Raw genomic sequence first — 13,720 nt, 5'->3', positions numbered from 1 at the left:
ATTTGAAAAATAATACAGCTGATATTTAGTACCAAGTTCCCCTTCCCTGAGTTCCTCTAGCTGCAGGTCTAGAATGTCTCCAGTGGCAGCAATGTCAGCAGTCCCACAGCTATTTCTTCTAAAACACCATTTATATTCAATTTGAATTTCATTTCTAAAAAACCCCTTTCATTTCTTTATTGCTCCTTCATCTTTGTTGGCCAGTTCCCTGTTGCAGTTAACTGTTTTTGCAAATGTCTTATTGCTGAGAGACAAGAGGCAACACAACTACATGCTTTGCTGTGTGTGGTGAATGCACAGCAACCAGTCACAGGCAGACTTTGGAAAAACCGACATGATTGATCATTGTTCATGATGTGTGTCTGTTATCTCGTAGTGATTTGTGGACTGAAAAACAAGCAGTGAAGTTTCTACTTTGTGCAATTACAGTTATCCTAGTAACTAAAAATCTGACCCGTGTTGTTGGGCTGGTGTTATTTAACTAAATTGTGGTGACTGAAATTCATGCCTATTAGAACCATGCGAAGTTGGACTATCTGTATAGACATAAACATTCATACATACCTATCTATTAACACAAATTTGTAGATGCTTAAAAGTTGTGCCTGGCAGTGTGGGTTATCAGAGACTTAGGAGCACTCTTGTGTAAAGGAATAATCCCAAGATTACACATCATCTATTCCCTGAACAGACCAGGGCATTTTTAAAAATTTATTTATTTTTTGGCCATGCCATGCGGCATGCAGGATCTTAATTCCCCAACCAGGGATCGAACCCGTGCCCGCTGAAGTGGAAGCGTGGAGTCTTAACCACTGGACCGCCAGGGAAGTCCCTAGACCAGGGCATTTTATATCACTGAAGCCCCAAACTCAGTTCTCTCCTGATTTTATGCTGTTTGTTAATCCAGTTTGCATCCATACCAGTTTCTAAGCTTTCTGAGGGTAGAAACAGTGTTTTATGTACTTTATATATCCACAGAAACTAGGACACTTTCATACATATAATGTATTTTATGCTTGTGGACATCTATGTATGTATATACACTGTAAGGGAGCAAAATTTGCCACACCAAAATGTGTCTCTTTGGCATGAGGATTAATTTAGGCTGATTATTATTATTAGTTTTTTACATCTTTATTGGGGTATAATTGCTTTACAATGTTGTGTTAGTTTCTTCTGTATAACAAAGTGAATCGACTTTGTATACATATATCCTCATATCTCCTCCCTCTCGCGTCTCCCTCCCACCCTCCCTATGCCATCCCTCTAGGTGGTCGCAAAGCACTGAGCTGATCTCCCTGTGCTGTGTGGCTGCTTCCCACTAGCTATCTATTTTACATTTGGTAGTGTATATATGTCCATGCCACTCTCTCACTTCTTCCTAGCTTAACCTTCCCACTCCCCGTGTCCTCAAGTCCATTCTCTACGTCTGCATCTTTATTCTTGCCCTGCCACTGGGTTCATCAGTACCGTTTTTTTTTTTTTAGATTTCGTATATATGTGTTAGCATATGGTATTTATTTTTCTCTTTCTGACTTACTTCACTCTGTATGACAGACTCTAGGTCCATCCACCTCATGACCAACAACTCAATTTTTTTCCATTCTATGGCTGAGTAATATACCACTGTATATACGTTAGGCTGATTATTTTTAAGAAACAGAAGACTCAGGAAGTCTTTCTTTTTACCTAAAGAATTTAGATATAGGGCCTATTCCTGGAGTAGAGCTGTCACCAGAGAAGCTGCAAAGGATGAAGGCTATATGTGGTTGGGGAAACTCTACAGCAGCGGTCCCCAGCCTTTTTCGCACCAGGGACCAGTTTTGTGGAAGACAGTTTTTCCATGGGATGGGGGCCGTGTTCGGGGATGGTTCAGGCGGTAATGTGAGTGATGGGGAGCAATGGGGAGCAGCACTTTCTTGCCCACCACTCACCTCCTGCTGTGCCGGTCCAAGGCCCAGGGTTTGGGGACCTGTGCTCTACAGGGCCTAGAGATCAGTGTCTATTCTGTGTTCCATTGTCTCTGCAGGCCCAGTAAACCTTTGTTCACCAAACTTCTGCTTTTCCATTTCCATGTAAATTGCCTTCCTCCCCTTTGAAGTCCCAAATCACTACCACTAACATCCTTTTTTATCTTTTGCTCAAGATGGTATTTAAAGTGAGGGTTTCAGCCATTTTGGCAAGTTACTTAGCTTTCCTGGGTCTCTCCGCTGTATACATTTTATTAAACTTTTGTTTGATTTTCTTTTGTTAATCTCTCTCATGTCAGTTTATTTTTTTTATGGAAGTATAGTTAATTTACAATATTATATTAGTTTCAGTTATATAGCATAGTGATTCAGTATTTTTGCAGATTATACTCCATTATAGATTATTACAAGATAATGGCTATAATTTCCTGTGCTATACAGTATATCCTTGTTACTTATCTATTTTATACATAGTAATTTGTATATGTTAATCCCATACCCCTCCTCCTTTCCCTCTCCCCTTGGTAGAAATGTAAATTGGTGCAGCCACTATGGAAAACAGTATAGAAGTTCTTCAAAAACCTAAAAATAGAATTGCCATACTATCCAAGGAATTCCACACCTGGGTGTATACCCAGAAAAAAATGAAAACACTAATTCAAAAAGGTACATGCAGGGCTTCCCTGGTTGTCCAGTGGTTAAGGTTTCGCCTTCCAATGGGTTCGATCCCTGGTCGGGGAGCTGTCCCGCATGCCTCGTGGTGAGAAAACCAAAGCATAAGAAACAGAAGCAATGTTGTAACAAATTCAATAAGGACTTTAAAAATGGTCCACATCAAAAAAATCTTTTGAAAAAAAAAGGTACATGCACCCCAATGTTTATAGCAACTTTATATATAATAGCCAAGACATGGAGGCAACCCACGAGCCCACCAACAGATGATTGGATTAAGAAGCTGTGTGTTACTCAGCCATAAAAAAGAATGAAATTCTGCCATTTGCAGCAATGTGGATGGACCTAGAGAATATTTGCTTAGTGAAATAAGTCAGGCAGAGAAAGACAAGTACTGTAGGACGTCGCTTATATGCAGAATCTAAAAAATAATACAAATGAATGCATATGCAAAACTGAAACAGACTCATAGATACAGAAAACAAGCTTGACCTAGAGAATATCATCCTTCCTTTTATCCATGTGGTGTAGCACATTGATTGATTTGCAAATGTGGAACTATTCTTGTGACCCTGGAATAAATCCAACTTGGTCATGTTGTATGATCCTCTTTACATATCATTGGATTTGGTTTGCTAATATTTTGTTGAGGATTTTTGCATCTGTATTCATCAAAGATATTGGCCTGTAATTTTCTTTTTTTGTAGTGTCTTTGTCTGGTTTTGGTATCAAGGTAATGGTGGCCTCATAGAATAAATTTGGGAGTGTTCCGTCCTCTTCAGTTTTTTGGAATAGTTTGAGATATGTATCTGGTAGAATTCCCCTGTGATCCCCTGACCAGGGATCAAACCCGTGCCCCCTACAGTGGAAGCACTGAGTCCTAACCACTGGTCTGCCAGGGAATTCCTGAAGGGAGTTTTTAAATTACAGATTCAATTTCACTTCTAGTCGTTGTTTTGTTCAAATTGTCTGTTTCCTCTTGACTCAGTCTTGGCAGGCTCTGTGTTTCTAGAAATTTGTCCATTTCTTCTAGGTTGTCCAATTTGTTGGCATATAACTGTGTCAAAGCCTCTTTTACGATTTTTTTTTATATCTCTGTGGTATCCAAATTGGAAATGAAGAGGTAAAACTCTCATGTCAATTTAATTCTTAGAGCAGCCAGAAGAACCCAGAAGGGTGGAGGAAAATTTCTTCCGCTCTGACAACATTACGCATGAATTAATAGATTAATTGGGTATTTTCACTATGTTTCTCTTTGTCCCACCACATATACACAAAACAGGGAATATGGTAAACATAAAAACTTTTTCTAATAAACTCAACAGTGAACATGGTGAGGAATTAGTTCCTAAATATCTTTTCTCTGTCATACAGTTGTGAATATTTCAGATTGATCAGATATATGCTCTTACAGGGATCAGTTTCATTTGAGGATGTGACTGTGAACTTCACCCAGGAGGAGTGGGGTCAGCTGGACCCTGATCAGAGGACTTTGTGCAGGGATGTGACGCTGGAGAACTACAGAATCCTCATCTCATTGGGTAAGCAGAGCTTCTCTAAGTAACAACATCAGACCTATCCTTTCTTTGTTACCAAAGCATATGGATCTTTTGTAGAGTTTAATGATATTTAGGTTTGGACACTAGGAATATTGTTTGTGTTTTCACCTCCCCATTGAAAGATTCCAGTGAGCTCCTTCATTGTGCAGTTCCTGAAGCTGGTCCTTGGTTTTTCTTCTGAGTTCCTGAAGCCAGGCAGTGTTCTCTATGTCCTGTATCACTTTCCACTATCAGGGCATCGCATTGCCAAACCAGAGGAGATCTTCAAGTTAGAGCAAGAAGCACCATGGATATTAGAGGAAGAATTTGCAAGCCATTGTTACCCAGGTGGGTAATCCAGGGGAAATTAGATCCCAGGTGGTTGTTTTAGATATAAGCATCTTTGGAGCATTTTGAACAAATCTATTTAGAGGCTCCATCTGTTTGGAATTGACTAAGGATGTTTAGCCTACATGCCTCAGATACCTAAATTCACCACCAGATATAGTCTCACACATAAATGTTTTCTTTTTCGCTTGGCTTTTTAGTAGTTTAATCCCTATTACCTGTACCTTGAATTTCATTCCTATCTCATAATAAATATTTTATCTTAGTTAGTCCCCTTTCCTCTAAGCATTCTCAGTTGCCCACATTCCCTTCTATTAAGGACTCCTTTTGTTTTCAGGAGTTAATTAATTAATTAACTTAACCAATACTGCTTGAGCACTTGGTCCATGCCAATCATACTCTAAATGAAAGAGATACAGCAGTGGGTGAAATAAGTCCCTTGCTCTCAGGGAATTTACTTATTAGCAGGAAACAGACACAGGAACCTGACTGCCCTGTGAGAAAATGATGTACAGGTGTGGCAAGAATAGAAGCAAGGAGACCAGTCAGGAAAAGAGATAATGCCATTGACTAGGTTTAGGGGGACAGAGTGTATAAAGTGATGGAGTTCTGGGTGTATGTTGACAGTGGGGTTAACAAAATTGGCACATGGACTCTAATCTACCTCCTCTAAATACTTCATTCCTCTGGTAATTTCTTAGAACAACATCCTTGTCTACTTGTGCTCCCTGTCACATTTACTGCATAATTCTCTTGATTGGGCATATTTTACTGTGAATTCCACTCTTTGTAATTCATCCATTCTTATTGAACCTTTAATTCTCTATTCCTGATGTTTCTTTCACCCCTTCTATCCATTTTGGAAGGTATATTCGTGAAGGGCCACATAAATATATGTACATTCATTGCCAACTTTACTCTCCCCTTTTCTACCCCAGTAGCTTTGATTAGTTGGTTCACTGTCACCCCGTCCCCTCAGCTCCTCAGAAAAGTGGAGGAAATGGAAACATTTATATGGAACTTTTATTTCAAAAGAATGATTCTGAAACCAAAGAGTCAGATAAATAGTATTTGTGTATTAGCCCAATTTTATAAGTAGTTTAATTCATAATGTATGTTTAATTTTTCTTATTTTTAGGTGAATTGAAAGTTGATGGCATGATAAAGAGCAAAGAAAACCAAGACAGACATTTATGGCAGGCTGCATTTATCAATAACAAAAAAGTAGTTACTGTGAAAGAGAATGTATTAAGAAAACCATTTAATTTTTGCATAGACTGTATTCCTTCCAGAAGAATGCCCAGTAAATATAACCTAGATGGAATCAGTTTAGAAAATACATCAGAGTTAACCAATAATAATAGAAACTATTCAGGAAAGAAATCTGATGATACCAATGGGTGTGAGAAATTGATTCCTGAAATTAATCATGAGAAAACTCATATTGGAGAGAAACTTAATGATTTTAATAAAAATGGGAGCACTTGCTATCATAATGAGGATTTTATTCAGCAACAGGAGAGTCACAGTGTGGAGTAACTATTTGAATATAATGAACACATTAAAGCGTTCCACGGTAATGCCCTCTTCATTACTCAAGAATGAACTCACACAAGAGAGAAACTCTGTGATTATGGTGAATGTGAGAAAACGGTCAAGGATGAGTCAAACCTCATGTTACATGGGGTAATTTACTCAGGGAAGAATCACTATAAACTTAATGAATGTGGGGAAACCTGTGATAAGTCAGTCCTCTGGAAGAAACGTCATAGACTTCACATGGGTGAGAAATACCACGAGCGTAACGTATGTGGAAAAGCCTTCTTCCAGAAGTCAAACCTCACAGTACACCAGAAAACACAGACAGGAGAAAAACCCTATCAATGTAATGAATGTGGGAAATCTTTTTACCATAAGCCAGCTCTCACTGTATATCAAAGAATTCATACAGGAGAGAGACCCTGTGAATGTACTAAGTGTGAGAAAACCTTCTACCAGAAGTCAGCTCTCCATCGTCAACATCAAAGAACACACACAGGGGAGAGGCCTTATAAATGTAGTTAGTGTGGAAAATCTGTCTCCCAAAAGTCAGACTTGACTGTGTATCAGAGGTCTCACACAGGAGAAGAACCTTATAAATGTTATGAGTTTGAGAAATTCTTCAGTATAAAGTCAAAACTTACTATACATCAGAGAATAGGCTCAGGGGAGAAGCTCTACGAATGTAGTGAATGTGGGAAGATGTATTATATGAAGTCAACCCTCAATAAACATCAAAGACTTCACACGGGAAGAAAATATATGAATGCAGTGAATGTAGGAAGACCTTCTGTGGGAAGTCAGTTCTCCTTAAACACCAGAGAACTCATACAGGGGAGAAACCTTACGAATGTGTTGAATGTAGGAAAACCTTTTCTGAGAAGTCAACCCTCAGTAAACATCAGGGGATTCATACCGGGGAGAAACCCTTTGAACGTAACAAATGCAGGAAAGCTTTCTGCCAAAAGTCACAACGCATTCAACATCAGAGAATTCATACAGGGGAGAGACCCTATGAATGTAACGAACGTGGGAGAATGTTTTGCCAGAAGGCCTCCCTCAATGTACATCAGAGAACACACACAGGAGAGAAGCCCTATGATTGTAACAAATGTGGAAAATCTTTCTATAATAGTTCATCCCTCGTTAAACATAAGAGAATTCACTCAGGGGAGAAACCCTATAATTGTAATGAGTGTGGGAAGACCTTCAGCCACAGACCCACTCTTGCCACACATCAGGGAATACACACAGAAGAGAAACAATGTAAAGACATTTATACAAAACACTCCTCCCACAATTCAGAGCCTTTGGTATGACAGAAACTATATCTGGGGAAGAAACTCTATGCATGTAATGAATGTGAGAAGTCCTTCTGCCAGAAGTTAGCCTTCAGTTTATATCAGAGAACTCACACGGAAGAAACCCTGGCAGTGTTTTTATCAATATACATTTCATTTTGCTACTCAGCACATTGCTAGTCTGTATTTCTGAGTTTCTCTTGCAACCACGTTGGACAATGTGAATGAGAACTGGCCAATGGAATGTGAGCATAATGATGTCATTCACTTCTAGGTCTGAGACATAATGGGCTCCGTGGCAGTCCTTTGTGTTCTCTGTTCTCTGTGGGGTAGGAATGTAGTTGCCTTCCATTGAGAGGTCTGTATGCACTGTATGTTGGTGAACTCACACAAGAGTGGAGACTCCTGTCAAAATCCTGAGTGCTTAGAAGCCTCATCCATGAATCAAACTCACTGTAATGGGAAAAATCAGAGTCAAGAAATCTATTGGTTACAACAAATGTAGAAAGGCTTTACTAAAAGGTGATATTTCACTGAACCTCAGGTAAATCAGAGTACAGTAAAACTTTATAAACGTTTGGCTTTCTGAAAGTTTTCAGTAAAACATACTTTATTACAGTTCAGAGAATTTTTACTGAGGGAAACAATTTAGAAAACAAATTTTTTTTAGAAAAATGTTTTGGTAACAAAACTTTTGCTAAATATAATAAAATATTTATATGTATGTAGCCGCTGTAGTACATGTGTTTTTGTAAAATATCACAAATATTTCGAATGAATCATGTATACAGCGTTATGTATGTGTGCAAATTCCTTGAGCTGTGGGAGACTTTTATATGAGTGTATTGTATAATATTTTCCGTGTTTAAAATTTTCACTGGAACCCAATAGAATCAAACTAAAACATCAAGATCCTTAATTTAATGACCATTATGACATAATTATCATTGTAAATATCACTGCAGTCTTTTATATTTTAACACTATATATATATATTTTTTTAAATTTATTTTTGGCTGTGTTGGGTCTTCATTGCTGCGTGTGGGCTTTTCTGTAGGTGTGGAGAGCAGGGGCTAGTCTTTGTTGCGGTGCGCGCGTGGGCTTCTCATTGTGGTGGCTTCTCTTGTTGTGGAGCACGGGCTCTAGGCGCGTGGGCTTCAGTAGTTGTGGCACATGGGCTCCGTAGTTGTGGCTCGCAGGCTCTAGAGTGCAGGCTCAGTAGTTGTGGCGCATGGGCTCAGTTGCTTCATGGCATGTGGGATCTTCCCAGACCAGGGCTTGAACCCGTGTCCTCTGCTTCGGAAGATGGATTCTTAACCACTGTGTCACCAGGGAAGTCCAAACACAATATATATTTTATGTGAGATTATATGTGACACATTTAAAGTATCATGCTACATGACCCTTGAATAACGCAGGGGTTAGGGACACTGAACCTCTGTGCAGTTGAAAATAAGAGTATAAATTATAGTTGGCCTCTGTATCATGGTTCCACATTCACAGATTCAACCAACCATATATCATATAGTCCTGTAGTATTTACTATTGAAAAAAATCCACATATAAGTAGACCCACACAGCTCAAACCTGTGTTGTTCAAAGGTCAACGGTACACACATCTTCTCTACTATGTCCTGGTGTATATTAATGGGTATGGCCATTGTTACTGAATGGTCTGTTCAGTAAAGAAGCCAACAGTATTTTTGCCAGCCACATGTTTCTCTAATAACAATTATTTACATACAAAATAGAGGCTAAGTTCACAATTTTTACCTCTAGCATAAGCCTGAGTTTAAGAAAGCAGCTGTGAACAGTAATGCTTGAGAAAACAACCCCCTCTTTCAATATCCTGAAATGTTTAAATGGGGACCCTAAGTAGGTTTGAGTGTACCAGCCCAGTTTAGATGGAATTAGGAATTATTTGTATAGTAACATGCTATATATCGTTGTCTTTACTTCCTAGTATTAGCAACCATGGTATGGTGCAGAAGTTGGCAGACGTTTTCTGTAAAAGGCCATATAGTAAATATTTTAACCTTGTAGGCCACATGTGCTTTCTGTCACTTTTTTTTTACAACCTGTAAAAACCATTCTTAGCTCATGGCCCACTGGAAAACAGGTTGTTGGCCAGGTTTGGCCTGTGGGCTAAAGTTTGCTGACCTCTGATGTAGCAGTTAAGGGCATGGACTCTGGAACCAGAGTTACTAGACTCAGATCTCAGTTCTACTGCATATTAGCTGTGTGACCTGGGCCAAATCCCTTATCTGTTCTGCAGTTCCTTATTTGCAAAATGATGATAATGATATTACCTACCCCATAGGGTTCTAGTGGAGATTAGGTAAGTTAGTAAATGTAAAGTACTTAGACCATTGGATAGAGTGTAGTGTTAGCTTTTCTATGAGTAGCATAATTTCCTTGCAACAGATTTGTAGGAGCTTTTACAGACTTGTGATCAGTTATCCACCAGCTGTCTCTCACTTGTTCCATGCCAGCAGAATGTTATTTTTGTTTCACTGTCCACCTTTCCTCTGTATGATACAGGAGATAATGATCTAAGCTAATTTATTTTCAGCTTTTTGACTATGACTGATAAATAAAATTGTAAGATACAGTTGGCCCTCCATACCCGAGGGTTCTACATCTATGCATTCAACCAACCACGAATTGAAAATATTTGAAAAATAAATTCTGGAAAGTTCCTAAAAGCAAAACTTGAATTTACTGCAGGCCAGCACTGTTTACATACCATTTACATTGTGTTTACAACTATTTACATATTATTTGCATTGTATTGGGTATTATTTAATCTAGAGTTGTGTTTACAACTATTTACATATTATTTGCATTGTATTGGGTATTATTTAATCTAGAGTTGGTTTAAAGTACATGAGAAGGTATGCATAAATTATATGCAAGTAATATACCATTTTATATAAGGGATTTCAGCATCCATGAATTTTGGTATCTGATGTGGGTCCTGGAACCCTTTCAGGACATTTGGTCCTGTCCAAAACATCCATTGAGACATTTGGTCCCTGATCCATTAAATAATGCAAACATTTAACTTCATTAAAAATTTATGTAATTTTTGTTGTAATTCATGATGGATTTTGGATTTCACATTTATTCTTCCTCGTCGTGAAGTTTGGCAGGGTTACTCTTCAGTCGATGACCAACTGCTCCTGAGTATATATTGACCTGATTATTGGTTTCATGTTCATTATATCTGCTAACAATTTTGGTTATATGAATTTGATTTTGTTAGTATCGTTGTGAAATTGGTGGCCCTCTTTGAATGTGACCACCAAGAACTGGGTGATAACTTATTCATTGCTTTGCTATTCATCCTTTAACACTTCAGTAAATCTCCAAATTGAAGGATGATGCACTACCATCAGCTTTGGAAATTTGTTATGCCAGCCTTTCACTGTGTTGTTTGTCCTCTGATCACCAGTTAGTACTGATGTATACACATTCCAAGTTTCTGGTGGAAATCTTGCAGTTTCTGGTTTTCTGCTTCTGCCATGCCTTCCATGAACATACAGTCTCTCTACATAATCCATTAGGTATCTAAATTTTCTTTTGCAGTCTCCACAGTGCAAAAGTTTCATTTATAACTTCCATAGGCAAATGGAAGTTCAAACAACAGGGATGTACAGGTGTTACTGTACATTGTCATATACCCTGGCATTAGATCCAAAGAAGACATGTTTTACCACAGTGATTGTGTAACAAGCATTCTTTTACTTATGCACTTGGTAAGGGGAATTGAATCTTACTGATATTTGCAATCTTGAAATTCATCATGCATGATGAAGGGTTAATGTTGAGGTTTCTTTCCCATGCAAATTCAAGTACTTTCTCATACATGTATATCTGTGTCTTCTCATCCTTTCATTGTCAGTGCATAAATCAGTGGCATAGTATAACCCAGTACTAGACTGTGCACAGTAAATAATTGAGTGACATGTGTTGGTGTCATCTTGAAGATGCCATCAGTGAATCTTGTTGTACTGGCACTGATATAATGAATATTGTCATAAGTTGTTTAAATAAGAATTCTTTTTTCATCTTGAGCACCAGAATCGTGCATAAAAAATGGTTTGCCTCATCTGGTCACTTTACACTCCTCTGGAATTTCAGTTCCATGCAATGATGTTGGGTTTGGAGGTCAATGGGTTCTGGAGCTCCCACCATCTCCCCTTTGGAATATATTCAGGGTTTCATAAGCAGGTATGAGGAAACTGACATTGTTAATTCAGCATATTTCCTAACCAGCAACCCCAGATTTTTATAATCTTGTTCATACACGAACTACATGTTCCTTGGGAGTGTCAGTAGCTTCCATCATATTCTCTGAAAAGTTGATAACTCAAGAATGCAGTTCAGATGAGACCCCCAGGAAGCTCTCAGATGTCCTAGACTATGCCCCCCAATCACCATTTCACTGGTTCAGTCTGCCTGGAGAGCAAGGTTAAAGAGTTGGAGCTGAGTGTCAGAGCTTCATTTGGAATTTTGTGATCAAATGTGTGGACTCAGCAGTTGCTCCTATGACAACTTAAGTGGCCATGAAAAATCATGTAGATGGCTCCAAGAGAGGTTCAAGGGAATCCATCTGATCCTTCCTTGTCTTGTGATCTTTCTTAGCACAGAACAAGGAGCTTTCCCTCGTTGGCTCAATCAGAGCCCTTTTCCTCTGAAGTGAGGGATAAAGGACAAGATATCAGGTCTCTTTCTGCTTGAGGATAGGTAAGGACAATGATCTTTGTGTGGGCAGGATAGCTTTAACACCTAGAACTGTCTGAGGTTTTATTCAAATAAAAATCGCAAAGATTTGTTCCTTCAACTTAGGAGAGATGCTAGTAACAACTAGGCTGGTTTGATGAGTTACTATTGTAAAAGTTGCATGCGAAGAGTTAACAAATCAGAAGAGATACTCCTCAATCTGCCCTAGGTTAAATTTGTAAAGGTAAAGTGTTGTTAATATAAATATTTCAGAAATTTTATACTTTATGGATATCTCTGGAGATTTGTCAGTGCCCTCTCTGTTGATAATATGTTTATAACCTTAGGAATAAAATTCTTATGAAGTAGTTACGTACAATTCTTCAACAGAGAAGTGTATTCTCATTCTGTTATTATTTGCTACAGATATAAATTAACCACAGCCACCAAGTGTCTGTCATCTGCAGGTAGTTTTTCATTCTGAGGCTTGCCTGAGCACTCTGCTATAAGCTCAACAGGTCAGAGTTTCTGTCTTCAGCAAAGGACAGTCATGGAGCCTCATGGTATAGTACTGTCCAAAGTACTTCAATGATGGATACTTCAAAGAATAGACTCCTGGTTACAGCTTCTGAGATAACATCACTTGGACAACTTTCAGACTTTACCAGTGGACTCGGGATTTCTAAGACTCTTCAGCCCAAAAGTAGATGGCTTCAGGAGAGCAGGCTAGTAACCCAAGACCCAGAGGAACAAGAATATATTACATTGGATCAAATGAATTGATGAGAAAAATTTTATTATTGCTGTTCATAGGAATATTTTATGTTGTTTTAATTTTCTATTTCCTGTATGTTATGGGATGAATTGTGTTCCCCCAAAATTCATATATTGAAGTCCCAACACCCAGTACCCCAAACATGACAGTATTTGGACATAAGATCTTTAAAGATACGATTAAGTTAAAATGAGGTCTTTAGGGTGGCCTTAATGAATCTGACTGATGTCTTTATAAGAAGAGGAAATGTGGACACACAAAGAGACATTAGGAGCACACACAAACACACACACATGGGAAAGTCCACATGAGGACACAGCAAGAAGGTTGCCATCTGCAAGCCAAGGGAGAGAGGCCTCTTGAGAAACCAAACCTACTGACACCTTGATCTTGGACTTCTAGCCTTCAGAACGGTGAGAAAATACATTTCTGTTGTTTAAGCCACTCAGCCTTTGGTATTTTGTTACAGCAGCCTAGCAAAATAATTTACTGGATTTATGAGGAAACTTTTCTATTTATAATCCAAAACAATTTAGTAGACTCTGCTTTTGTAAACTGAAACTGAAACATTAAAACAGTCCAGTTCCCTGGACTGCCAGGGAAGTCCTGGGTATGATGTCATTTTTAAGGAACAAGGTCTATTTATGAAGCCAGTGCCTACAAAGCCCTTGAAGGAAAACTAGCCTGATAGTGTCTTACTGAATTCCAGCCTTACCTTGCAGTCAGAAAGATGATTTTCTGGAACGCCAGGAACATTCGCAGATTTAGAGGATTTTGAGAAAGAGCAATTCACCCAAATGTCTAGGTACCATAAATGTGATGAAATTTGGTGGAGTTTCTTGGGATGGGTTT

General features: G+C 38.6%; 1 protein-coding gene across 30 annotated transcripts in view; it reads left to right on the top strand.

The window, feature by feature from the left end:
- Window positions 1-8,377, top strand: part of ZNF248 (zinc finger protein 248) — a 43,140-nt gene extending 34,763 nt beyond the window's left edge. For 28 of the 30 annotated variants that reach the window (XM_019935931.3, XM_033841790.2, XM_073793618.1 and 25 more), the window contains 3 exons: window positions 4,057-4,183; window positions 4,324-4,528; window positions 5,667-8,377. The gene's annotated coding sequence lies outside the window, so the exon portion shown is untranslated. The remainder of the gene's footprint in view (window positions 1-4,056; window positions 4,184-4,323; window positions 4,529-5,666) is intronic. The other 2 variants (XM_073793607.1, XM_073793611.1) reach the window with 2 other exon arrangements.
- The last annotated feature ends 5,343 nt before the right edge of the window (window positions 8,378-13,720 follow it).

This window comes from Tursiops truncatus, chromosome 16 (genome assembly GCF_011762595.2).
Source record: "Tursiops truncatus isolate mTurTru1 chromosome 16, mTurTru1.mat.Y, whole genome shotgun sequence".
Taxonomy (NCBI): Eukaryota; Metazoa; Chordata; class Mammalia; order Artiodactyla; family Delphinidae; genus Tursiops; species Tursiops truncatus.
This window is presented reverse-complemented; position numbering and strand designations above follow the sequence as displayed.